General features: G+C 50.5%; 1 protein-coding gene across 1 annotated transcript in view; it reads right to left on the bottom strand.

Moving 5' to 3' along the window:
- The window catches only part of LOC147725648 (dedicator of cytokinesis protein 2-like), a 1,712,066-nt gene that overhangs the window by 701,412 nt on the left and 982,890 nt on the right, over nucleotides 1-27,764 (bottom strand). The window lies entirely within an intron of this gene.

The raw sequence follows: 27,764 nt of genomic DNA, 5'->3' as shown, positions 1-27,764 counted from the left end.
CGTTCCAACGACCCTTATGGTGTTTGGTTGTAAGTCAACCTATAGACCAGCTATCCTAGTAGCGTGGATACGAGCAGTCTAAGGCTAAAGACTCGAGAGGGCGCGTTAAGCCAGCTGTTTACCACACATGTACCCCTTGAACACCCAGTGAAAGGACACCACACAAGTGTTATGAAAATAAACAGGATATTTATTAAGATTCACAACAGCCCTGGACTCTTTATGAGGACAGGGTACTAAGCACAAACCAAATCTCTTAGGAAAATACTTCAAGTGCACAATTAAAACAAGTGTCCGAGGACACGGAAAGTTTAAGGTCTCGGGCGGACCCGATAAGGCAAGTCGGAAGCGAGGGACTCGGGACCCAAGAGTAAAGAGGCTATGCAGGCACCGAAATGCCGATTTACCTAGCCACGAGGGCTGCGGCTGCACAAGTCTTACAGGCGTCGGGGTCTTCGCTGACGAGCCAGGAGCCGGAAGAAAAGGAGTTGCTGGCCGGCGATCAGTGATGAATAGTTCGTAGAGATCCAAGCCTGGATCAGAGATTGTTGATACCTGAAAGCAGAGGGGACCAAGTTCGTACTACTAGCCAGTAGTCAGAGGGTACCAGGAGGGCACCGGTTGGCCGTCACCTCGACCAGGTGAGTGGGCGACGCTAGGCTCTGCAGTCTCACGGACCAGGAGGCGTTGTCGGCGACCACGGCGGAGGTGCGAGCTGTCACACGAAGGATGATGCTGTCGGCGTCGCTGGGCCCAGGATGGGGCAACAAGCCTTGGCAGATCTCAGGGCCACGTGGTGGGCCTAAGATGGCGTCTTGAGTGGACCAGGAGGGTCCGGGGTGCTTCTCTCAAAGATGGAAGCAAGGGCCAGTCTGGAGCAACCAGACCAGCAGTGTTGATTGTCGGATGTCGTCACAGAAGGGCACAAGCCAGCGGCTAGTGACCAGACAACGTGCTGAGCAGCGAGCAGAAGGGCCCCACGCAGATCGTGGAGATGCTGGGGGACTGCACTTCGGTGCTGGAGCGGCTCAGGGTCGGGGCTTCTCGGACCCCAGAGCACTCACCAGGGAATTGCTTCGAAGGTCGTGCTGGTTAAGAGCGTGCAGGTTCTGATGATGGCCGGTCCCTCGAGGTCTCGTCGCACCCACAGATCACAGCTGAGCTGATGACGTGGGTAGAGGTCAGAGGTGCCAGGGAAGCCGGTTCTCGTCGAGCTGGGCTGTCGGATTCATTGAGGAAGGACTTACAGCAAACCGCAGAGTTCTTAGATGGTGCCCGCTGATGCAGGGTGACTACTCCTTAGTCACAAGGGAGAAATCTTGAGAAGAGTCTTGAGTGTCCTTTCGTAGAAAGTAGTTCTTGATTCAAAGATGATTTAATTTGGAAGGGTCCCCGCTCCGGCCTTTATTCTAAAGAAAGGGGTGGGTACATGACTAGGTCCTGCCCTAAGGGTGGGACCAGGAAGGGGGGTAGTTACACCCCTCTCCCCTGCCGGACTTTCCCCAGGCCAGGCTGGCGCCCCTGGAACTGGTTCTGACCGGCAGATGCGTAGTGAGCACCGGGGTGCCACTCCGCAGTCACCTTCTCGCAAAAGCCCTACCTACCCAGAATACACAAACCCTGTCTGGGACGGTGCGAACACCGCCCTCGACAGGAAACCCTTTGTCCAAGCGCTCCTCGCTGGAAGGACTCCCAGCAGCAGGAGGTCAGACTCGTGTCTGTGGTGGCAGCATCCATTTTGTGGAGCTGAGGCTTTAGTTAACTTTAACCGGGGTTCACAGTTACGTACATGTCGTGTCCCTCTAGAAGGGCGGAATGCTAACCTCGTCGCCAGAGTTGGTGAGAGGGCAGCATCCCGATTCGTATGACACCTTACTCGACATGTCTTGATAACGCGACACCGAAGTTACCGATGTGGTACGCGTTACCATGGAACAGCCATTGGATCTTGGTTCCGCAAGCTGCAACCGGGCTCGGCTCGGGCCAGAGCCTAGTTCACACGAGCCCATGCACTCTGCCTTCAGGATTGTCAAGGCCTGCCATAGGAGTGACTGATAGGAACTCGAGTGTCCATTGTATGGTTAGATATAGGGCTACTATATCTAAAGCAAAGTGTGATTACACGACTTCGCCCCAGCTGTCATGCAGCCAGTTGTGTCAAATTTAGGAGGCCAGCCAGGGGTGGCATAATACATGCTGCAGCCCCTGGCGGCCCTGGGTACACCTATGCCCTGAGTTACAGGGTCTGATAAGGTGGCCCAGTACCAATTGGTAAATGCACCTAGGGTACATGGAATCCATTTTAAAGAGAGAGCAGTAGGCCTGGGGTCCTGATTGGCAGGGTCCCAGGTCGACTATGTCCAAAACCAGCTAAAACACAGGGCAAAAAGTTGGGGGCAACCATAGTCAGGATGTACCTTCCTACACAACCCCCCCCCCCCCCCCCCCCCCCAAACGAAAGGAGATAAGGCTATCCTTGTCCAGGTAAGCCTCTATTACTTAAGTGGCCATATAAGGAAGGACCAGCTCTGGCTTGGTTTCCCCCTGTGTCATGGTTCACTAGGCAACCCCTCACCCTAAGGGTGTCTGAGGGTCTCCACCATAGGGAATCTCTGTCTCTGGTGTGTCTTGGGAAAGAAAAAGGCTGATGCTGGGATGGAGTACTGAAGTGAGGCTCCTCTACCTTTGGGCTCAACTTCCTCCAATCACCCTCCATCATATGTGCCTTTCTTTCTTTAGCTGAGATGCACTGAGCTCTCAGGGTCAGCCTCTGGCTACCTAAAGCTGGAGGCTGAGTCCCTCTGTTTGGCTTACTGGAGGGACAGGTCAGGTCTGGGGTTTTTAGGCCCCATGTTTGGCTGTGCCCAACAGTGTCCAGCTGTGGGAGTTCCCTAACTACTTTTAAGGGGGATCCCTCAGGAGTCTGTTCTATTTTCACTTGGCTAGGTTTACCAGCTTCAGTGATCCTAATCTGCTGATTAAGGGGCTCTTTTGGACAGGGGGCCCTTTTGGGTCCACCACTGGCCTCCCTGATCTCTTCAGCCCTGGGCTGACTGAGGCAGGGTAGAGAGGTGCAGGTTACCTGCTCCAGACTGGGTCCCACCTGGGAAGGGTCCACTGCCATCAGGGGCTCTGCCAGGCTAGGCCTGACTACCTCTGGGGCAGTTCCTTCAACAGGGGTAGAGTCAGTTCCCTGAGGAGGCTGGCTCTCACCTAGTGTCTGGGAGGGGGAAGACTCTTCTTCCTCCTCAATGCTCTCTGTTTGAGTGGAGTGCTCCATTGTTTCAGGCTTCACAACCTCACTATCTGTCTGAGTAGAGGCTGAGACCATTTCAACCTTGCCAACCTTTTCAGGAGGGCACTCAGTCTATGTTTGGGCTGTGACTGTCACAGCCCTCCTATCCTGCTCTGGAAAGTCTGTCCGAGCCTGGGCAGTGGCTACCACTGCCCTTCCAACCTTTTCAGGGAGGACTGGTGCTTGGACTGAGGCTGTAGCTATTACTGCCCCACTAACCTGTCTGGATAGGCCTATCATTCTGGAATGAGTTTCTTGTTCCACCTCAGCCCATGCTGAGAGTTCCAGGTCATTCCCCAGTAAGCAATCTACAGGTAGGTTATCTGTCACTGCCACTCTCATGGGCCCTGTGACTTACCCCAGCTGAGCTTGACTACTGCCATGGGATGCCTTCTCTTCATTCCATGAATGTCTGTCACCTGATAAGTAAAACCAGGGGTCAGTTGAGCAGAGGGGACCAGATGGTCACTCACCATGGTAAGGCTGGCCCCTGTGTCTCTGAATGCCTCAACTTTCTGACCATTCAATAAGACTTCTTGTCTATACTTTCCCAAAATGTGGGGTCCAGTAGTGAAGTTGGCAAACCCCATGCCAGTCTCACAGACAAGAGTGTGGTCAGGGAACCTGGCTAAGCCATAGTCCTCCTGATTGCCCAAAGTAATGCCCACCACATTCTTGGGGGCACTCCCACCACCTGGGGGATTACCACTAGTGGTAACAGGAGGTCTGGGAGTGTTACTTGGGGGTATGTTTTCCTTATTGATATTTTTAGGGCACTTGGCATCACTTTTGAAATGGCCCACCTGTTTACAGGTATGGCAATAAGGTTTCTTCTGTTCTGAAGGAGTGTTCTGGGACCCACCACCCTTGTTGGAGTTTTGGGGCCCTTGGGAAGTCTTCTCTGTGGATTTATCCCCACCCTTCTCTTGAGGCTTGGTTGATTCCTTTTTCTGGTCACCACCCTGGTTTTTAGGCCTGACCCTGGTTCTGACCCATTTGTCTGCCCTCTTACCCAATTCCTGTGGAGAGGTCAACTCAGAGTCTACCAGGTGCTGATGTAATAGCTGGTTCTGACAATTATTTAAGATTTGCTCCCTCATAATTAGATTATACAATCCTTTAAAATCAGTAACCTTACTACCCAGTAGCCAGCCTTCAAAAGCCTTAGTGGCACAATCAACAAAGTCAGTCCAATCTTGAGACTGAGTTTTCTGGGTGTCTCTGAACAGCACCCTGTACTGCTCAGTGGTTAGGCCGAACCCATCAACCAGTACATTCTTCAAGATTTGGTAATTGTTATCATCCTCCACCCTTGTGGTGAGGAGCTTATCTCTACCTTTACCATCAAAGGAGAGCCACAAGATAGCTGCCCACTGACTTTGGGGAACACCCTGCACAGTGCAGGCCCTCTCCAAAGCAGTAATCCATTTGTGGATGTCATCCCCTTCTTTAAAGGGGGGAACTATCTTATTCAGGTGCTTTGTATCAAAACTCCTTTCCCTATTGCTAGGTTTATTGCTGCCACCAGTGGGCTGTAGCCCACATAATTCTTGCTCTCTAGCAAGGGCAAGTCTCTCTTTGGCCAGGGCAAGTTCTTCCCTTTCAATCTTCAGTTTGATTGCCCTTTCTTCAGCTTCATACACTCTCCTCTTAGGGGAAGACATTCCTCTGTGAGAAGAGTTGAGAGAGCCATTGGTTCGAAAGGATCTGTTAGAGCCTCTTGATAGAGATCTAACTCGTCCATTCCCAATGTTAAGCTGACCTGACAGTAGCCCCGGGGGTCCCCCAGTACCACTGTCATGTTTGCTTAAGTTGGACCTGCTTAGTCTGCCGACTTCTACCTGTCCCTTATCTGCCTCATCCCCAGAGGGATCCTCATCCTCATCATCCTCCACATCTTCGTTCTCAGTTGCGAGGTGGATGAGGTCAGGATCGTCTCTGGTTCCCTCGAGGGGAGGCATGTCTCCTTCTGGATTAGAAGAGCTAAGACGGGTCTCAGCTTTTCTGGCATCATAAGTCTCCAAGAGACCAATCAGAAAGGACGTGGTGGGGTTAGACCCCTGCTTGATCTTCCGGGAGTGACACACCTGTCTTAACTCCTTGAAGCTCAGCACAGTATATCTTGAAGGGATGACCTGTGGAGGGTCAACTGACACAAGGGGGGACTCAGAGTTTCCTCCTTTGTCCGACATACTGTTTCTAGTGTGGTGTAAGTGATGCACCTACCTACACTACGTGTTTACCTACTGTTCCCTTGCTAAGAGTTGCAGCCAAGGTGTGCTAAGCCTTGAGGAGCTACAACAGCTGGTTCAGTAGAACTCAGAGTATTCTAAGCTTTAGTTATATGTACTAATAGTACTTATGTGATCTTTCAACAAGATATTCTTAGGATACGTGTGGTAAAACAACAGCAAGCTCAAATCCCAACCGCTGCTCACCAATGTGAGAAGTTGGCCCGATATGCAACGTTCGCTATTCTAGCGACCGCTATGTATCGTTCCAACGACCCTTATGGTGTTTGGTTGTAAGTCAACCTATAGACCAGCTATCCTAGTAGCGTGGATACGAGCAGTCTAAGGCTAAAGACTCGAGAGGGCGCGTTAAGCCAGCTGTTTACCACACATGTACCCCTTGAACACCCAGTGAAAGGACACCACACAAGTGTTATGAAAATAAACAGGATATTTATTAAGATTCACAACAGCCCTGGACTCTTTATGAGGACAGGGTACTAAGCACAAACCAAATCTCTTAGGAAAATACTTCAAGTGCACAATTAAAACAAGTGTCCGAGGACACGGAAAGTTTAAGGTCTCGGGCGGACCCGATAAGGCAAGTCGGAAGTGAGGGACTCGGGACCCTAGAGTAAAGAGGCTATGCAGGCACCGAAATGCCGATTTACCTAGCCACGAGGGCTGCGGCTGCACAAGTCTTACAGGCGTCGGGGTCTTCGCTGACGAGCCAGGAGCCGGAAGAAAAGGAGTTGCTGGCCGGCGACCAGTGATGAATAGTTCGTAGAGATCCAAGCCTGGATCAGAGATTGTTGATACCTGAAAGCAGAGGGGACCAAGTTCGTACTACTAGCCAGTAGTCAGAGGGTACCAGGAGGGCACCGGTTGGCCGTCACCTCGACCAGGTGAGTGGGCGACGCTAGGCTCTGCAGTCTCACGGACCAGGAGGCGTTGTCGGCGACCACGGCGGAGGTGCGAGCTGTCCCACGAAGGATGATGCTGTCGCCGTCACTGGGCCCAGGATGGGGCAACAAGCCTTGGCAGATCTCAGGGCCACGTGGTGGGCCTAAGATGGCGTCTTGAGTGGACCAGGAGGGTCCGGGGTGCTTCTCTCAAAGATGGAAGCAAGGGCCAGTCTGGAGCAACCAGACCAGCAGTGTTGATTGTCGGATGTCGTCACAGAAGGGCACAAGCCAGCGGCTAGTGACCAGACAACGTGCTGAGCAGCGAGCAGAAGGGCCCCACGCAGATCGTGGAGATGCTGGGGGACTGCACTTCGGTGCTGGAGCGGCTCAGGGTCGGGGCTTCTCGGACCCCAGAGCACTCACCAGGGAATTGCTTCGAAGGTCGTGCTGGTTAAGAGCGTGCAGGTTCTGATGATGGTCGGTCCCTCGAGGTCTCGTCGCACCCACAGATCACAGCTGAGCTGATGACGTGGGTAGAGGTCAGAGGTGCCAGGGAAGCCGGTTCTCGTCGAGCTGGGCCGTCGGATTCCTTGAGGAAGGACTTACAGCAAACCGCAGAGTTCTTAGATGGTGCCCGCTGATGCAGGGTGACTACTCCTTAGTCACAAGGGAGAAATCTTGAGAAGAGTCTTGAGTGTCCTTTCGTAGAAAGTAGTTCTTGATTCAAAGATGATCTAATTTGGAAGGGTCCCCGCTCCGGCCTTTATTCTAAAGAAAGGGGTGGGTACATGACTAGGTCCTGCCCTAAGGGTGGGACCAGGAAGGGGGGTAGTTACACCCCTCTCCCCTGCCGGACTTTCCCCAGGCCAGGGCTGGCGCCCCTGGAACTGGTTCTGACCGGCAGATGCGTAGTGAGCACCGGGGTGCCACTCCGCAGTCACCTTCTCGCAAAAGCCCTACCTACCCAGAATACACAAACCCTGTCTGGGACGGTGCGAACACCGCCCTCGACAGGAAACCCTTTGTCCAAGCGCTCCTCGCTGGAAGGACTCCCAGCAGCAGGAGGTCAGACTCGTGTCTGTGATGGCAGCATCCATTTTGTGGAGCTGAGGCTTTAGTTAACTTTAACCGGGGTTCACAGTTACGTACATGTCGTGTCCCTCTAGAAGGGCGGAATGCTAACCTCGTCGCCAGAGTTGGTGAGAGGGCAGCATCCCGATTCGTATGACACCTTACTCGACATGTCTTGATAACGCGACACCGAAGTTACCGATGTGGTACGCGTTACCATGGAACAGCCATTGGATCTTGGTTCCGCAAGCTGCAACCGGGCTCGGCTCGGGCCAGAGCCTAGTTCACACGAGCCCATGCACTCTGCCTTCAGGATTGTCAAGGCCTGCCATAGGAGTGACTGATAGGAACTCGAGTGTCCATTGTATGGTTAGATATAGGGCTACTATATCTAAAGCAAAGTGTGATTACACGACTTCGCCCCAGCTGTCATGCAGCCAGTTGTGTCAAATTTAGGAGGCCAGCCAGGGGTGGCATAATACATGCTGCAGCCCCTGGCGGCCCTGGGTACACCTATGCCCTGAGTTACAGGGTCTGATAAGGTGGCCCAGTACCAATTGGTAAATGCACCTAGGGTACATGGAATCCATTTTAAAGAGAGAGCAGTAGGCCTGGGGTCCTGATTGGCAGGGTCCCAGGTCGACTATGTCCAAAACCAGCTAAAACACAGGGCAAAAAGTTGGGGGCAACCATAGTCAGGATGTACCTTCCTACAGAGGGTGTTCCATGTCTTGGTGGCTCCGGTGTCAGTTCGGTGGATGCGTTGTCCGGTGGCAAGGGCGAGGTCAGCAGAGCGCAGCTGGTGGTTCGGGGTGTGGAAGCTGAGCCGTCTGTTGAGGTACGTTGGTCCAGTGTTCTGGAGTGCCTTGTGTGCGTGGATGAGGAGCTTGAAGGTTATCCTCTTGTTGACCGGGAGCCAGTGCAGGTCTCTCAGGTGGGGTGTGATGTGGCTGTGGCAGGGGATGTCGAGGATCAGACGTGCAGAGGCGTTTTGTATGCGTTGGAGCCTCTTCTGGAGTTTGATCTCTATCATTTTCAAAACAACAACTGCCATATTTTTTTCAACTCCAGTGAACCGAGGCTCCTCTCCAGCTAAATGCGAATAAGTTTCGAATGTTTAAGCGTAAAAACACTTGTCTCCTCACCGGGTTCAGATCTTTGCCTATGCAGAGTATATGCGGCACAAATTCCTCTGCCAAAGCGAATAGACGACAAATAGCGCCTTCTCTCCCCTTTAAGCTGCTACATCGAAAGCCTCTTCGTGGGACCAGGCCCAGCCTTCATCTAATTAAATCTTTCTTTTGTTTGACAGTGAGTGCTTTACTTTAGAGTGAACCCTGACTTACTGCAAAACAATCCCTGTATGCCTCCTGGCCACTAATCCAGCCTCGTCTTCATGGAAGATTATAGGTTTATCCAAGTTTCGTCAATAATGCACTTATTTGTAAAGTTTGTAATGCTTCCCGCCCCAGGGCACCAAACTGCAGATTTCCTTAAAGCTGATATTACAAATTCCCTCCAAGGTTTCCCTCCTTGAATACCTGCTTCCCATGCTAACTGTTTCGAAGCTTTGGGGGCCGCGGATCTGAGTTGGCACAACATGACACAAACGAGGCTTGTACATCACAAAATGTTTCCACAAATGCGCCCCCTCCTCCGAGCCGAGCCCCCATCCTGTCACCCTCATCCATCTCAGAGGGGTTTCAGGCCCTCTAAAACCGCAGGAGCACAGAAACAATCGATCCCTTCATTTTTACAAAAAGGTTCAGGTTTTTCCTTTCCTTTTTCATCCTCTGCTGCCGCCTGTGCTTTTAACCCGAGCCACAAAGCCCGCCTTTCAAAGGGGGTTTGTTGGCTGCATTGTGAGCCGAAGCCGTCCAAGGACTCTTTAAATCCCCCGCTCTCTGAGACCAGAACAGGAGCTGCAGGTAAACACCTTGATGTGTTGGGAACAAGAACTGCACGTGGCGCGGCTGTGTTTATTGAAATATGTGTCTTAACTTCACCTATAATGTTTATATCCTTCATTCGTGAGGTCTGTATTTACTTATACATTCAAAAACCGACGAACATGCAACAAATCCAGGATGCACTTTTTTAAAAGTATTTATTTGTTGCATTTATCCATATTTATTCTTTTCTCATCTTGATATTATTCATTCTTATTTTTGTTTGGAGAAAAAACAACAGGAAGTCGCACACTTTTAGCGTTGGAGCCATAGTCCTTATTTTTTCAAATCTGCTTCTACTTTCTTCCGATTCCACTCATCCTTTCATCCTTCTGAGGTCGATAAAATTAGTACTTTTTGAGGTGGGTAGCAATAAACATCATTGTGGTGAACGTGCGCTTTACTAATACAAGTAATGTTATGTTACATTACATTATGTTACGTTACCTTATGTCATGCTATGTTACATTATGTTATGTTGTATAAAGGTTTGACGGAAAGAGCACCTGGTGTCCCTGCGCTGGCAGTCTGAAGCCCTCGCTTCTGCTAAAAACTGCTTGTGTGCCCTTCTTGGACCGCTTGCTAGAATGAGCGCTTTGTAGAATGAGCATTATATAAACTTGGATACATGTGCACATACAAGCGCTAAAACGCGGCGCTCATCTGAAGACATCCGCATTCTGTCCCCAGTCCTCCCACTTGGCCATAAATGGCGACCGCGAGGCGCAGGTGAGTGTGACCTGTTCTAAGGACTCCCCTGCGCCGCACGGCCACCAGCTGTTGTGTGTGCGACTCACCGCGCTGCTGCCCGCAGCCTCGCTGAGTCTGCCTCGCCTATCCCGCCCCCGCCGTATTTGCGTGTACTGTCAATTACATTTCTGTTTGCTTTTGTTTTCCCTGCATCTTGTTAACCTTTTTGTCTCCCATTTAGTCTTCTTTATATTTTTGTCATTGCCTGTGCGGTCTCTCTGCCCCCCTGTGCCAGCCCGCCCCGCTCCCGGCCGCCGCAGTGCTAGCGGCCACGCCCCCTTTTCCTTCTGTGCCCTCCCCGCTCCTGCCTCCCAGCTGCTCCTCCCTCCCTCCCACTTCACCATAAATGGCGACCGCGCGGCGCAGGTGAGTGTGACCTGTTCTCAGGACACCCCCGCACCGCACGGCCACCAGCTGTTGTGTGTGCGACTCACCGCGCTGCTGCCCGCAGCCTCGCTGAGCCTGCCTCGCCGATCCCGCCCCCGCCGTATTTGCGTGTACTGTCAATTACATTTCTGTTTGCTTTTGTTTTCCCTGCATCGTGTTAACCTTTTTGTCTCCCATTTAGTGTTCTTTATATTTTTGTCATTGCCTGTGCGGTCTCTCTGCCCCCCTGTGCCCGCCCGCCCCGCACCCCGCTTCCCGCCGCCGTGCTAGCGGCCACGCCCCCTCTTCCTTCTGTGCATTCCCCGCTCTCGCCTCCCAGCTGCTCCTCCCTCCCTCCCTCCCACTTCGCCATAAATGGCGACCGCGCGGATGTGCAGCGGTCACGCGCAGCGGGTGCGCCGATTGTGCGCCGAAGGCGTGCCAATGGCAAGCCCGTCCGCGCTTGGACCGCGCCCAGTGCCAGGACCCCTGGCCCCCACCAACGCAAGACGACCCGACAGACCTACGATGCCGCCGCCCTCAACGCACTCAATGCCGGCCGGAACCCCGTCTGCTGCCGGGCCGCCTCGAAATGCTTCCACGGACCCTTCACCTGCACAACCTGCAAGTTCACCTGCCTCCGAACATGCACCGCGCCCGCCAAGCCAAACCCCAGCGGCAACCTCAAGTGCATCCTGCTCAACACCCGCTCCGTCCACAGACACCCCGTTGAACTCTGGAACCTGCTCGACACAACATCTCCAGACGTCGCCTTGCTCACTGAAACATGGATGAACGCCTCCTCAGCCCCCGACATCGCCATCGCCATCCCGGATGGATACAAGAACATCAGGAGGGACCGCTTCAACCAGACCGGAGGAGGCATCGCCATCGTCCACAAGAACACCATCCGCATCACGACCGACGCCGACGACACCTACACCGCCGCCGAACACCTCCACTTCCAGATTCACACCGACCCAAAGACGACCCTCAGAGGCACCCTCATCTACAGACCCCCGGGACCACGCACACAATTCAGCGAAGACATCACGGACTTCATCAGCCTGCACGCCCTCCCCTCCGCGGACTACATCCTCCTAGGGGACCTCAACTTCCACCTGGAGAACAACAAGGACCGCAACACCGTCACCCTGCTGGACAACCTCGCCAACCTCGGACTCAAGCACCTGGTCAACACCCCCACCCACTACGCCGGCCACACGCTTGACCCCGTCTTTTCATCCAGCAAGCACATCGCCTTCAGCCACTCCACCGGACTTCACTGGACCGACCACAGCTGCGTCCACTTCAGCTTCAGAAAAACCACCACCCACCACCACCCGCAACAGGTTCTCCACAGCAGCTGGAGCAAGATCACCACCGACCAGCTCACCGCCTCCCTCAGCCAGAACCCACCTGCCAGCACACCGGACCCCAACGAATCAGCCCGCAACTTCACACAGTGGCTGACCGCCTACGCCGACGACCTCGCACCACTGAAGAACCTTCCCAGCAAACCCAGAAGCAAGAAGGCCCCCTGGTTCACCGACGAACTCAAGGACTCCAAGAAGACCTGCCGCACCGTCGAGAAAGCCTGGCTCCTCGACCGGAACACTGACAACATGACCGCCCTCAAACACGCGACCCGCAAGCACCACCAGCTCATCCGCACCACCAAGAAGAAATCACTGAAGGATCGACTGGACAACAACGCCCACGACAGCAAGAAACTCTTCAGCATCGTCAAGGAGTTCTCCAACCCCAGCACCAGCAACAATTACATCACCCCCTCACAAGATCTCTGCGACTCCCTCGCCTCGTTCTTCCACCGCAAGATTGCCGACATCCACAACAGCGTTGACACACCACCCTCGCACCCAACCGTCGAACCAACGCACCCCACTGCCACCCTCCGCACCTGGACCGCAGTGACCACCGAAGACACAGCCCGCACAATGAACACCATACACTCCGGATCCCCGACTGACCCCTGCCCCCACCATGTCTTCAACAAGGCTGACTCCACCATCGCACCCCAACTCCGAGACGTCATCAACACCTCCTTCGACACCGCCACCTTCCCGGAGAGCTGGAAGCATGCCGAGCTCAGCGCCCTACTGAAGAAACCAACAGCGGACCCCACCGACCTCAAGAACTTCCGCCCCATCTCACTCCTCCCTTTTCCTACCAAAGTCATCGAGAAGATCGCCAACAGACAGCTTGCCGCCTTCCTCGAGACGAATGGATCCCTCGACCCCTCGCAGTCCGGTTTCAGAGCCAACCACAGCACCGAGACCGCCCTCATTGCAGCCACCGACGACATCCGAGCCCTTCTCGACAACGGGGAAACAGCGGCACTCATCCTCCTGGACCTCTCCGCCACGTTCGACACCGTCTGCCACCGCACCCTAGTCCACGCCTCAGCAACACCGGCATCCAAGAGAAGGCACTGAAGTGGATCATCTCGTTCCTCGCTGGAAGAACACAGAGTCCGCCTCCCCTAGTTTCGTTCCAAGGCCACCGAAGTCATCTGAGGCGTCCCGCAAGGATCATCATTCAGCCCCACCCTCTTCAACGTCTACATGAGACCTCTTGCAGCCATCGCACGCCAACACAACCTCAACATCATCTCCTACGCCGATGACAGCCAGCTAATCCTCTCCCTCACCAGAGACTCCGACACCGCCAGAACCAGCCTCCACGAAGGGATGAAAGACGTTGCCGAGTGGATGAAGAACAGCCGCTTGAAACTGTTCTCAGACAAGACGGAAGTTCTCACCCTTGGACCATCACCCTCCGCCTGGGACGACTCCTGGTGGCCCCCTGCCCTGGGCACCGCCCCCAAGCCGACAGACCACACACGCAACCTGGGCTTCATCCTGGACTCCTCCCTCTCCATGACCAGACAAGTCAACGCCGTCTCCTCTTCATGCTTTCACACCCTCCGTATACTCCGCAAGATCTTCCGATGGATCCCGATCGAAACCAGGAAGACGGTCACCCAGGCCCTCGTCACTAGCCGGCTGGACTACGGAAACACCCTCTACGCCGGAACCACAGCCAGGCTACAGAAAAGACTACAACGCATCCAGAACGCCTCCGCCCGACTCATCCTAGACATCCCTCGACACAGCCACATCTCCGGCCACCTGAGGAACCTGCACTGGCTCCCCGTCAACAAGAGGATCACGTTCAGGCTCCTCACCCACACACAGAAGTCTCTCCACAACCTGGGCCCCAAGTACCTCAACGACCGCCTGACCTTCCACACACCCACCAGCCAGCTACGATCCGCTAGCCTCGCCCTCGCCGCACCACGCATCCAAAGAGCCACCGCCGGAGGCAGATCCTCCTCCTACCTGGCGGCCAAGACATGGAACTCACTCCCCATCCACCTTCGGCTGACCCAGGACCACCTCGCCTTCAGGAGACAACTCAAGACCTGGCTGTTCGAGCAGTAGCGCCCCCCTTCCCCCACGCGCCTTGAGACCCTTCCGGGTGAGTAGCGCGCTACACAAGTGTCATGATTGATTGATTGATTGATTGAGTTCCTGCAGCTGCCCTGGTGGTACCAGTGACGGACTAAAGAGACGAAGCAAAACCAAAAGGAGATGATGGACGCAGTGTTGAACATTGCAAGCACTTACCCCCAGTCCACTGATCTGGGTTTAACCCATCATCCTTCTTTAGCTCACTCCACCACCCCATTTCAGACATGGCCATATGCAAATCAGTCTGACCCTGTGCCTCATGGGAACAGTCCAGCCCGAACACCCAAGCCATGTCTTCCCTGAACTGGAAACAAGCATCCTGGGACCAGTTTCTGGCTAATCAACCATCCTCAGCCAGGATAGGTTGAATACAGTGGCAAAGTGAGCAAGGGACCCACGTCTGGGCATTCCCTGCCAACTTAGGGCGAACAAAGCAAAACCAAAGGGGATGATGGACGGAGTGTTGAACATTTCAAGCACTCCCCGCCTGTCAACTGAACTGGGTTTAATCCATCATCATTCTTTAGCTCACTCCGCCACCCCTGTTCTTTTAGCATTTGTCACCCCGAGTGGGACGGGTATGGTCAGACGTGGGTCCCATGCTCTATATGCCACTGGAATCAAGCTGTCCTGGCTGATGAGGAGTGAAACCCCGAAACCAGTCCTAGGACGCTTGTTTTCAGTCCAGGGAGGACCTGGCCTGGCAGTTCGGGCTGGACTGTTCCATTGGGCACAGGGTCAAAATGATTTGCAAATGGCTGGGTCCAAACTGGAATGGCATGGTGAGCAAAAAAACGATGGATTTAGGCCCAGATCTCTGTACTCGGGTGAATGTATGACACTGTTCTGCACTTAGTCCATCAATTGTTCTTTTTGCACTGGACTAAAGAGACGGTCATAATATCTCCAGGGCAGTCCCCTCCTTATATCTCCTTCATCTTCCTCCCCATGGCTTCTCTTTGCTGTCAAATTTCATCATCCTTCTCCTTTTTTTCTTTTTCACAATCACCACTCGTCCCTCCTTTCATCTTTTTGCACTCCTTTCTTCCTCCACTTCTCTCTTTGCCCACCTCTTCTCTCACTTGTTGCCTCGCCTTCTTCTTTCTGTCTCCCCTCCGACCTTTTTTCCTGTTTCCTTCTTCCTGCTGCTAAATTTGCTTCCCTTTTACTCTCCTTCCCTTCTTCTTCCCCGCCTTATGTCTTCCTCTCCGTGCTTTCTTCATAATTTCCTATCTCCTTCCTCACTTCCGTGCTTTATCCTTCCACCTCAGACGCGCAGCACTCACACATGCGGCAGGTGCAGCAGCACTGGGCTCCAGGGGTGCAAGGGATTCAATAATAGGTGTTTTTATACTACCTCACCTGGGGTAACGGCCCGATTTACCCTTCTTGCCGTAGGTCCAATGGCACACTCGCTTCTGCTCCCTTGATCTCCGCCCTCGGCTTCCGTCATCACTCTCTATGCTCCACCCTTTCTCCTCCCTTCAGATCACCATGGATTCACCAAAACGGGGTAGGGGGTGGAAGTGACATCCCACACCCTTTGACCCTGCTGACATCACGAGTCCTACACTCTGTGGGGGCGGGGCAAGGAAAGAAAAGTACAGAAGCCTCTTCACTTTCTGTTACTGTTTGTACCTAACTGCAGAGACGAGGGGCAACAAGGGCAGTCTTAGGGGCACCAAAGGCAGGGCTTTAAGTGGGCCGGGTCTCACTGGGTCAGAGCACCAGCAGATTTTTAAAGGAGGCCTCAAAACAAGTCTCTTTCGGGCTCTGTTTTGTGCCCTGGCACAGGCGGTCCGTTTTTTTCCGGACGGCAGTGACAGCAGGCAGATCGATGTGCGCTTCTCACACTGCTCACTAGTGTGCGCGTGCTCACGCTGCTCACTTCTCACTAGTGGAGAAGTTATAGCATGACCTCATTCCAGGTGAGCCTTGTAGGGGAAGGGAAATCCTTTAAGGAGTGATTTTCTCTCTGGATTTCCCTTCTCTTTTTGAAATTCAGGAGCAGCAAAATTGTAGTGGTGTCACCAGGGCTTTAAGTGGAAGCTTTTTTCAATGTTTTATACAAGCCATAGTTGCTGCTTATTTATCTTATGCAACAAACAAACATTGACAAAGCCAATAGTCCTGACTTGTTGTAGGTATGCTGTTACTTGTTGTGTCATATATCTGGATGCAATGATAGAAACAGCAAAATACAAGTCGGGCCGCACACTATGCTAAGTAAAAATTTGTAGCTTACATGTTTTTAAGCCACACCCTTAATTACACTGGCCGTGCCTCTTTAAGGGACCCCCAGTTTTTTCATCCCACTTAAAGCCAGGACCAAAGGTCAAGCCGGGGTTGCAGATAAGGCCCCTGGGCATCCCTAACTGAGGGCCATGAACACCATCCTCCACCCTTCCTGTCTCGGGCCTCTTGTTTCCTGCTGGCAGCGGCTGCTGCTGCTCTGACGGGATTAACCCCAGGGGCGTGGCTTCAGGTGGGGTGTTTAGGGTGTTACACTCCCCTAAATGTATTTTGTAGTAAATAGTTGCATACAGGTTCTTTCAGTTGGGTATGGTGAGGTATCTCTCGGATTTCACCCTGGATTTTTACATGCCCACACTGACAAACACACACCGCCCTCTCCCTCTCTGCTTGAACATGGGCCCTTTGATACCTATTGTCTTTTAAGTCCCCCTAACAACCCACAATCCTCTCTCTTTCCACTGCCTCCTATGCCCCCGCGTCCTGCTTCTCATAATGTATTTTAACAAGACATGTTAGCGTGATTGTTGGGGAATCTGAAGCTTACACCCTGTGTTGAGCACCACCTGAGGCATTATAACCAAGGCTCCCTGTTTTCCATTTTTACTGATTTCTACAGATAAATACAGACAGAAAACAATGTGTTTTATGTCCTGCATTCATTTTTAAAAGGGGATAAATTCGTAAAATTGTGCTTCTGTTAAGTGAGTCTTCGTGCTGTCTTTCATGAAGTATAGCCCAACAGCTGAGCAGACAGTAGGGGAAAATAAAAAACAGGATGTGTCAACATAAATTTGTGGTATAATGCTAATATTTACTAGTGTACTGTCATGTAATATTTGGCAGATTAAATAGCTAAAAAAAGACATACATCAAATTAGGAGTGAATGTCTATCAGTTAAATAAATATGTAATATAATGTAAGGTCCACTTATATAGCGCGGCTGTCACCCAAAGGGTATCCTGGCACTTAGATTCCAAAGCAGCGGGAGCAGAAGAAAAGGCAGATCTAAACTCTAGGGAACAAGCTGGTTTTCAGTTCCTTCCTGAATCCGGACTAGGTGTTCAACTGTCTAAGCCTCAGGGGAAGAGCTTTCCAAAGTCTAGAGGCAGTGAAGCTGAAAGACCTACCTCCTGTATGCATTTTCTTAACATGAGGAACACAGATGAGGTTAGCGGAGGAAGAACGTAAGGATCTAGCTGGCACATACCAGGCAAATTTCCTCTGACGGGCCCTAGGCCCAATTTTATGTACTGCCCTGAAGACAATGCATAATGCCTTAAATTGTATCAATTGTACAACTGGCAACCAATGAAGGTCCCTAAGGGCCAGGGAAGGTGACGCTTCCCAAGGTCGATTTAATGCAAGTTTTGCTGCCATATTCTGCACTCTCTGCAGCTTCTTAATCAGAGAGACCAGAGCGCCCAAAAGCAATGCATTGCAGTAATCGATTCTGCTTAGCACAATGCCCCGGACCACTTGGGCTCTCATTGCTGCTGGCAGAAACAGAAGAATCTTATGAAAGGCTCGAAGTAAAGCCATACAGGTGCAAACCGTTTTATTCACCTGGGAGTCTAGCTGGAGATTACTATCCATCATGACCCCCAGGTTGCGCACCGTATTGGTAGGCAGTAAAGAATTATTAGTCGAGCCAGTCTAGAAATCTGTAGGCTTAGGGCGCTGAATGCGACCCGTTGTGCAACACAGTACTTCAGTTTTATCCTCATTGAATTATAAAGAATTCAGTTTTAGCCAGCCTGCCGTTTGGAATAAGCAGTCATGAAACTTTTCTGGAGACACTGCATTGTTGCCCTCAAAAGAGAAGACAAGCTGAGTGTCGTCGGCATAGTTGATAACATTAATTCCAAACGATTTTATCAGGGCAATAAGGGGGTGAAGATATAGATTAAACAGGATCGGGCTGATAGCCGAGCCCTGCGGGACCCCTTGTTCAACCTTGCTGTTTTCTGAAAAGAAAGGAGGCAAGGATACTGCCTGCTGCCTATCCGAAAAGTAAGAATGGATCCAATCTCGAGACTTGCCCACAATACCCAGTTCCTCCAACCTCCCGATCAAGGTCTGGTGATTAACTGTATGGAACGCGGCCGACATGTTAAGCAGCACTAAACAGGCTGCCTGACCACTGTCGGCCCGCATCCTCAAGTCATCCCAGGCCGCCACCAGGGCAGTCTCGGTCCCGTGTGCGGGACGAAACCCAAATTGGACCTCATCCAGCAGCTGATTATCTTCAACAAACCTGGAAAGGGACTTAGTTACTACCCTTTCCAGAATCTTGATCGGGTAGGGTAGCAAGGAAATGGGCCTGTAGTTAGCTGGATTGTGAGGGTCCAATGATGGCTTCTTCAACAAAGGAGAAACCACAGCCATTTTCCAGCGGTCTGGGACTACAGCTGTAGCTAGAGATTGGCAAAAAATCTGGTATAAGAATGGGAAAAGTTAGCTTCCAAACAGCTTCCAGAACTTGGGGGGAAGGGTATCCCCAGGGGAACCAGAGGAAATCCCAGCGGCGATTACACTGAAATCCTCATAAGAGGGCATCGGGAAGTGATCCAAGGATGATATATGTTCTGTATTAATGATCTCAGTACTCAATACAGTCCCATTATCAATCTGTGTGTGCCCATCTTCTTCAACAGCGGGTTTCAGTCCCATTAAGATGTTGCTGATTTTGTCCCTGAAAAAATTACCCAAGCTATCACATAGTTCTTGTGAATTTGGAATGATATCTTTAGCCCAGTCCAGGTTGGATAGGCCTCTAACTAGATTCAAAAGAGTTTGAGATTTATTCGGGGCAAGAAGAATAATCTCCTCAAGGTGTTTAGCCTTAGTTTTGCCTATTAATACTTTGTAGGACTGGAGCAGATTTTTAAAGGCTACCTTATCTGTCTCGGAATAATTCTTCCTCCACTTCCTTTCCGCCAGCTTACAGCTGGTCTTCAGCAGCCTCAACTCCTCATTATACCATGGGGCAGATGATTTTTTGCCCGTTTTTAACTTTCCTCAGCGAAGCAAGCCGATCAATTGAATCGGGAATCCGATCGCCCACATTCAAATAGTTCTCCTCCACCAAGTCCTGCATAGCAAACTTCTCGTTAACCAGCAGGGGGAGGCGCGCTAGCCTAATTAGCTTTGACCACTCTCTGCTGATTTGGGCAACTGAGGAACTGCCGAATACTTGACCCCGATTAACTCTCTTCATTGTAAAAAGGACCAAAGAATGGTCAGTCCAACATTGGGGAAGTATGTTTTGAAAAACTGTTTCCTTTGCATCTGCAAAGACGAGGTCCAGCACATGACATTTCGAATGAGTAGCTTGTGATACTAATTGATGGAGATTGACACTCGCACAAGCTTAGCTCTTTCAAGGCGGTGTCAAGAATACCATTCTCCCAGAGGTTGAAGTCTCCGAGGATCAGTAATTTAGAGTGTGAATGTGCTAAGCTATATATCCTGTCTATCAAGGGTTGATGATCAAAAGTAGAACCCCCCGGAGGTCAATAGCAAAGCAAACCTGTACAGAAAACACCATTGGAGCCATTGAGTGTGAACCCCAATGCTTCAATCCCCGGTATCTCCCCTACATCCCAGGAAGAGAAGTTCCAAACATCCTTGTATATATATCCTACTTCTCCTCCCCTGCCAGCCTTTCTTGGCTTATGGCAGATTCTGTAGCCAGGAGGACAGGAAAGGCCGAGCTCCACTTCCCTGTCAGCATGTGTCCAGGTTTTCGTTAAGAAGAGGACATCAAGATCATAGTCCTCCAACAGAATGCAGATCTCCGTGTGATGTTTTATCAGAGATCTGACATGTACATCTGACAATGTACAGTTTTACAACTTCATTTATACGCAAAACACAAAATAAATATGGATAAATACAGATAAAATGAGCAAAAAATAAATATGAATAAATACAGAGGGAAATGTTTAAATACCATAAAACGGGGTTCCCTAATTATAACTCACACCCTCCCCAACCCATAATAATGAAATCTTTTGAGTCTACCACCAATATCCTGGTAAACTTTCACCAGTGCACATCCATGCCCATCCCTTCACCAATCAAGCAATGCATCCTTTACCCAAACCTATGCACTTCACACTGCATCACATGGAAGTGACTCGGCTAAAACCCAAACCTATGCACTCAACGCTGCAGCACGCAGAAGTTTCTCTAGTAAAACCCAAACCTATGCCCTCCACGCTGCACCACACAGAAGTGGCTCTAGTATTACCCAAACATATGCACTCCACGCTGCCCCACACAGAAGTGACTCTAGTAAAACTCACCCCTATGCACTCCACGCAGCAGCACACGGAATTGGCTCTAGTAAAACCCAAACATATGAACTCCACGCTGCACCACACAGAAGTGGCTCTAGTAAAACCTAAACCTACGCATCCACACTGCATCACACGGAAGTGGCTCTAGTAAAAAACAAACCTATGCACTCCACACAACAGCACACAGAGGTTCTCTAGTAAACCCCAAACCTATGCACTCCATGCTGCACCACATGGAAGTGGCTCTAGTAAAACCCAATCCTGTGCACTCCACGCTGCACCACACAGAAGTGGATCTAGTAAATCCCAATCCTATGCACTCCACGCTGCGCCACACTGAAGTGGCTCTAATCAAACCCAAACCTATGCACTCCATGCTGCACCACACAGAAGTTTCTCCAGTAAAACCCAAACCTATGCACTCCATGCCGTACCACACAGAAGTTTCTCTAGTAAAACCCAAACCTATGCACCACAAGCCTCACCACACAGAAGTTTCTCTAGAAAAACCCAAACATATGCACTCCACACTGCACCACACAGAAGTTTCTCCCGTAAAACCCAAACCTATGCACTCCACGCCGTACCACACGAAAGGGACTCTAGTAAAACCCAAACCTATGCACTCCACACTGCACCACACTGAAGTTTCTCCAGTAAAACCCAAACCTATGCACTCCACGCTACCCCACACGGAAGTGACTCTAGTAATTCCCACCCCTCTGCACTCCACGCTGCACCACACAGAAGTGACTCTAGTAAAACCCAAACCTGTGCACTCCATGCCACACAACATGAAAGTGGCTCTAGTAATTCCCACCCCTATGCACTCCACACCGCACTACACGGAAGTGGCACTAGTAAATCCCACCCTATGCAGTCCCCGCCGCACTACATGGAAGTGGCTCTAGTAATTCCCACCCCATTGCACTCCATGCTGCACCAGACAGAAATGTCTCTAGTAAAACCCAAACCTATGCACTCCACGCTACACCACACGAAAGTGACTCTAGTAATTCCCACCCCTATGGACTCCACGCTGCACTACACAGAAGTGGCTCTAGTAATTCCCACCCCTATGCACTCCACGCTGCACCACACAGAAGTGACGCTAGTAAACCAGTTCTCACATGCATTAAGGATCTCACACACATCACTCATGCAACCTATGCACTCCACGCTCTGCAGTTTACGGATGAAAGTGGCTTTAGTAAATGAGCTCCCATACATAGGTGGGTGCCTGCCTCACATGTTTACACTACTGCCAGTGCTTTAAATGGGCCGGTGCTGCTCGGTCCAGGGAAGACATGGCTTGGCAGTTCCAGCTGGACTGTTTCCATGAGGCTGATTTGCATATGGCCATGTCTGAACTAGTGTGGTGGAGTGAGCTAAAGAATGGTGATGGATTAAACCCTGATCCGTTGACTGGGGGTGAGTGTTTGATTTGCTCCAGCGCTCTGTCCATCATCCCCTTTGGTATCGGTATGGAGTACCAGCACTTTTTTATTTTAAATGGGAGTGTACCGGCACTTCTCGAGAGAGACGTAATACTTTTAATTGGAGAGTAGCAGCAATTCTCAGAACTAAGCAGGCACTCTGGTGCAGACCACCTGCACTTATATTTTTCCATTTCAAGCACTGGGCATGTGCACCTAATGGCTCCTCCCAGGACGCACCACCTGCGCACCCTGCACTCTGGACTCTGCCATGCACAGACAGACACCTGTGAACCAACTCCCATCACCGAGGGACCGCAGCTCACAACACCTTGGAGCCGCATCACCCAGTGAACCTACGCACCCCATGCTGAGTGTGCCCCCAACCCACACCAGACCCTAGGTGGGCGAGCCAACACATTAACATAGAGAGCCGAGCCAAGGGTCTGGCTCGGCTCGCAGAGCCCGCGCACGAGCCAAGCCCCGGAAATAGTGGCATGTAAATCATGAAAAAACGTACAAATAGAACGAAGACTTTTCAGAATTGAAAAAGTGTATTTCTTTACCATGTGGAAGCGTTTACCTTTATGCATCAGATGATAGCACTGCATTGATAGGTCCCGCTTCCACCCCAATGATCCCACTTAGATTAGATCTGGGCAGGAAAACAGTAAAGGACTTGGTGAGGCTACGCCCGTTGCTCTTCTGGTCCCGGCTAAGAAGAACTGAGGAGCTTGCAAGGTATGCAGAAGGGCTGGACGAACTACTATTACTGGACACATGTAAAAAAATAGGATGGTTAAATAAACTGAAAGAATTGGCTTTCAGCTTGGGTCTAAGAGAGGCATGGGAGTCGCAATCACCACCACCCAAAGATGTTATTAAAAAACTGTACTGGGACTGGGTACAGAGCAACGTTATGAGGACTACGAATGTGGGCTCACTTACTGACCAATTTTTGTCAGTTAAGTGTGTGCGAAAACTGGAACCCTTTCTCGACTTAATAACCAAACCGTTGGATCGAGCGCTGTACCTAAAATTGCGATATGGGACGCTCCCGGTTCATGACTTTACGGTGAAATGGACGAGTACAGATGCCCGCTCGCGTGCATGCCCTGGCTGTGCGGCCCCAAAGGAATCGGTGGCTCACTTGTTTTTTGCCTGCCCAGCCTACAAAGGGGCGCGGAAATTCTGGTTGAAACCCGTTTGTAGGGAATTAGGGCTGAGGTGCCATAGCCAGGCACTACGTGTCCTCTCTACAGATTCTTCATCTGCCAGTATGATCTGTGGGGTGGCTAAATTTTTGGGAAGCGCATGGATGACACGTTCCCGCTTACTGAAATTACACTCCGGTGTTTCCACAAGCTGAGGACGAATTTACTGTTGCAATTAATTAATGAGTGAGGTGTCTATGATTTTACTGTATTTTATAATCTTTTACTGATAATCTTGAAATGTTATGTATATGTATTCTTTTATGGTGACAATTCGCCGAATAAAGATATTCAAACAAGATAGGTCATTATTCAAAATATTCGTTTTTAAATCATGAACATTACTGCCCCCCACCCTGAACCCAATGTGATTAAGAGGCAATCAGTCCTATGAGACCAAGATTCTTGTTATAGCTGTAGCAAAATTATAGCACATTTCATGTATATTACATCAAACCCAAGCAGCTCAGGTTTTTTAATGTGATAATGAAGGCAAAGCAGGCTTAGTGAAATTAAATATGTGTTTGGGTCACACAATTTGATCAAGCGAAAAAGCTAGAAATAATCCAGATTGACGGTTATCACAATATGTAATGTAGTCACTCGATGGCATTATCTTTCTCTTGTTTTTAACATTAAAAGGTTTATGCTTGGTTTCATTCTTGGTGCAGGAGGGTCGGGGGGGGGGGTCCTGTGTGGCAGGCAGAACCAACAAAAGCTCGGCTCGTTTTGGGCTCGAGGGTCCAAAGATGAGATCTAACTCTCAGCCAGGCCTCTGGCTCGAGCTTTCAGTAGCTCACCCACCTCAAACTAATACTGCTCACTATTTTTGTTTGCCTAATTAAAAAAAATATATGTATTGCATTTCAAATTGTCCTAATTGCACCTCACGCCTCTTTCTCCCACCACCCTACACTTCTTGCCTCTTTAGCTCATGAATGCCCAGAGTGCCGGATCTTGATTATACCTCATGCCTCTTTCTCCCACCATCCTACATTTCTTGCCTCTTTATGTTATGAATGCCCAGAGTGCCTGGTTTTGATTCCACCTCATGCCTCTTTCTTCCACCACCCTACACTTCTTGCCTCATTATGTCATGAGTGCCCAGATTGGTGGTCTTTACTCCACCTCATGCCTCTTTCTCCCACAAACCTACACTTCTTGCCTCTTTAGCTCATGAATGCCCAGAGTGCCGGATCTTGATTATACCTCATGCCTCTTTCTCCCACCACCCTACACTTTTTGCCCCTTTATGTCATGAATGTCCAGAGTGCCGGATTCCACCTATTGCCTCTTTCTTACACCACCCAGTACTTCCTGTGTGTTTTTCTGGTAAGTAGCAGTAATGCCTGGTCTTGATTCCACCTCATGCCTCTTTCTCCCACCACCCTACACTTCTTGCCTCTTTATGTCATGAATGCCCAGAGTGCGTATTCAGGATTCCATCCCATGCCTCTTTCTTCCACCACCCAGTACTTCCTGTGTGTTTTTCTTGTAAGTAGCAGTAATGCCTGGTCTTGTTTCCACCTCATGCCTCTTTCTTCCACCACCCTACACTTCTTGCCTCTTTATGTGATGAATGCCAAGAGTCACAAATTCACGAAGGAGTTACCGTGATGCGAAGATTAGGGACAGGGTGTATCAAAGATTAAATGATAATATATGAAAAAGCGTATCTTCGTTCATTGTAGAGTTGCTTTTTTATGGTTAATTGCTTGTCCTGAAGAAGGTGACGAACATTTGATCTTTCACTGAAACGCTGCGTCGGAAGTCCTTTCCCATAATTTTGTATACATGTGCAAATAGTTTTTAATAAATGTGTTCTAACTTTAAAAACATTATATATAATGATCACAGTTTCTATGTGGATTGCATTGATTGCATTAAAATGTGTTTTTGAGACAGTCCTTTCCCATAATTTTGTGTCGTTTTAATTGTTTTATTAAATGTGTTCTACCTTTATTAGCATTATATATAATGATCACAGTGTTTATATGTATCAGATTGCATTTATTGGATTGAAATGTGTTTATGTGATTTGTATTTAAGAGGTCCATATTGTTAGTATTAGAACTTTACAGGTTTGGATCCTTAATTTCTTTTTAATGTTTAAATTATTCTTTAAAAAAAAATTTACTTTATCAAAGTTAACCTGTGCTATCTTATCGACTGTATGGACTATTTGGACGCCTAGTTATCTAATTTCTTGCTTTGTCAGGTCGCTCCTACAGTGAGTATTCCATTTCATTAACTCCGTTTTTTGTTGATTAATCAGGTATCCAGACACCCTCCCGAAACTCTCCAGCTGTTCCCACATCGCAGGAAGTGATTGCTTTAAATCCCCTGTCAAAATCATAAGATCATCAGCATATTTCCCAATTTTCTTTTCCCAACCATTACAAATAAAAGGGTGGATTTTCCAGCAAGCTCTTACTTTACATGCCAATGGTTCAATATATATGTTGAAAAGGAGGGGGAAAGAGAGCAGCCCTGTCTAGTCCCCCTACCTATTTGTACTGACCTTGTGAGATTTCTGTTAAGAAGGACCTTGGCAGATGGGTTTTTATACAGGGCCTTAACTGCTGCTAAGAAAGTTTCCCCTAAATTAAAGCACTGCATCATTTTATATAAGAAATGCCAACTGACCCTATCAAATGCTTTTGCAGCATCAAAAGTCATTAGTGCTAGTGGGATCTCGTGTGTTCGAGCCATGTCTATTGCCCCAATTAGATTGTGCGTTAATTCATAAAGCTGCGATAAAGCTGCCTCCCTTTCATAAAACCTTTCTGGTCAGGATGTATCAATTGTCCTCAATACCTTATCCTTGCATTTAGTTATAAACCGAGTATATCGTTTGTGGTCACTATTTAGGAGTGAGATAGGCCTGTAAGACTCATAGGATCTTGAATTCTTGTTTGATTTTAAGAGAATAGTTATGGTGGCTTCATTCCAAGATAAGGGGAGGTCTTGACCCGGTATAAAAGCAGAGTTGAACAGTTGGAGCAGAAATAGGGCAAGCTCTTTGTTGGAAGGCGGTGACCCCAGGGGTCAAGAGGACTCTCCTAACCACCCAGAACCTCCTCTCCCACAGCTACTGCCGAGTCTTATCGAGGGGGAGTCCCCGCCGGGGAGGACTGATCGTACACACTGTCGACACACCACACTTACGAACGGACACCACACCGTGAATCTTTATCAAGTATGAACTTTATCAAGATAAAAGTAGGGAGCAATACACAGCGATCGAGGGATCGCGAAAGTCTCGTAACAAGGGAACGGGGAAGCGGGACAGTCTTAGAGGGCCAGCTGGCACGCCACGCACCCTACGCACAGTTCTCAATCCTCGCACTGGGGGGTACGGGGGCTGGTGATGGGACTTGCTGTCCTACTCACTTCGGTTTCAGATGGTCGTGAGGGTAGCGTTGATGGTCCAGCCGGACCAGAGAGTTCTTCAAGCCGCGACGAGGTCAGCAGGGCTTGGTCAGGAGTACTTTGTCGTACTCGTAGGCAGGTGGAGCTGCGACAGCGTCCGCAGGGCTCGGGATGGTAGCAAGGGTCTCTCGTTCTCGAGAGTGGGCCGCGACGAGGTCAGCAGGGCTCCGATGGTTCAGGTCTTACTCTTCGAGAGGGAGCCGCGACAGCGTCAGCAGGGCTCTGATGGTTCAGTTCCGTAGATTCGAGGATGAGCCGCGACGACATCAGCAGGGCTCGGTGGGTTAGAGTCTGTTCTCCTCAAGGTCAGCCGCGATCAGATCAGCAGGGCTTTCTTGTCCAAGATACAACTGCCGACTAGATGGAAGGCAGACTGTCTTATAGTCCAGGAGCTCTTTGATGTCCGGACCCTCAGAGGCAGGAGGCCGGAGGTCCGATGGCCAGGCGCCTGATTGTCTGGCGGCTGTGTCTTTGATGTTTTTGGACCATGCGTCCAGGGAATCCCAGACGCCCATCGAGGCCTGGAGCCAGCTCACTAGGAAGCCAAAAGGTGGAATCGAAACCAGCCCCCAGGGATGGTTCGGAGGTGTGAGGACATCCAGCTCCTTTGGAGGGGGCCGGAGGTGTGATTGAAGTCTTGGTTTCGGGTACTTGGTGAGTCGTTCACCCCCCTGGGCGAGTCGGGCGCGCACGCCTAGCTGTAGCCAGGAGCGGCCAGGGGCTGCCGAAAGGGAAGAAGGTGGCCGGCTGGCCGGGGTGGCCAAACATGGAGTCGGCTGGTCACGTGCAGGGTTGCAGGCACGCGGTCTGGAGGTCGTTTCAGGACCGATGTAGGAGTCTCGTGTATAGTTCTGGGTGGACGGAAATTAGTTCTGTCCGTCGTTCTGGGTTATGGGGGGGTCAGCGAGGGCCACGCCACGAGGCCGGGTCCAACACTCTTCCTTTAAGATAACATAAATCTCGTTTGGGATGGAAACAGGACCAGACGCTTTCCCCTTTTTTTAGGGTAGTAATCATTTGAGAGATTTCCTCCAGAGTTGTGGTGCGACTTAAATTTGTTTTT

The sequence above is a fragment of the Lissotriton vulgaris genome, chromosome 3_2 (genome assembly GCF_964263255.1).
Source record: "Lissotriton vulgaris chromosome 3_2, aLisVul1.2, whole genome shotgun sequence".
Taxonomy (NCBI): domain Eukaryota; kingdom Metazoa; phylum Chordata; class Amphibia; order Caudata; family Salamandridae; genus Lissotriton; species Lissotriton vulgaris.
This window is presented reverse-complemented; position numbering and strand designations above follow the sequence as displayed.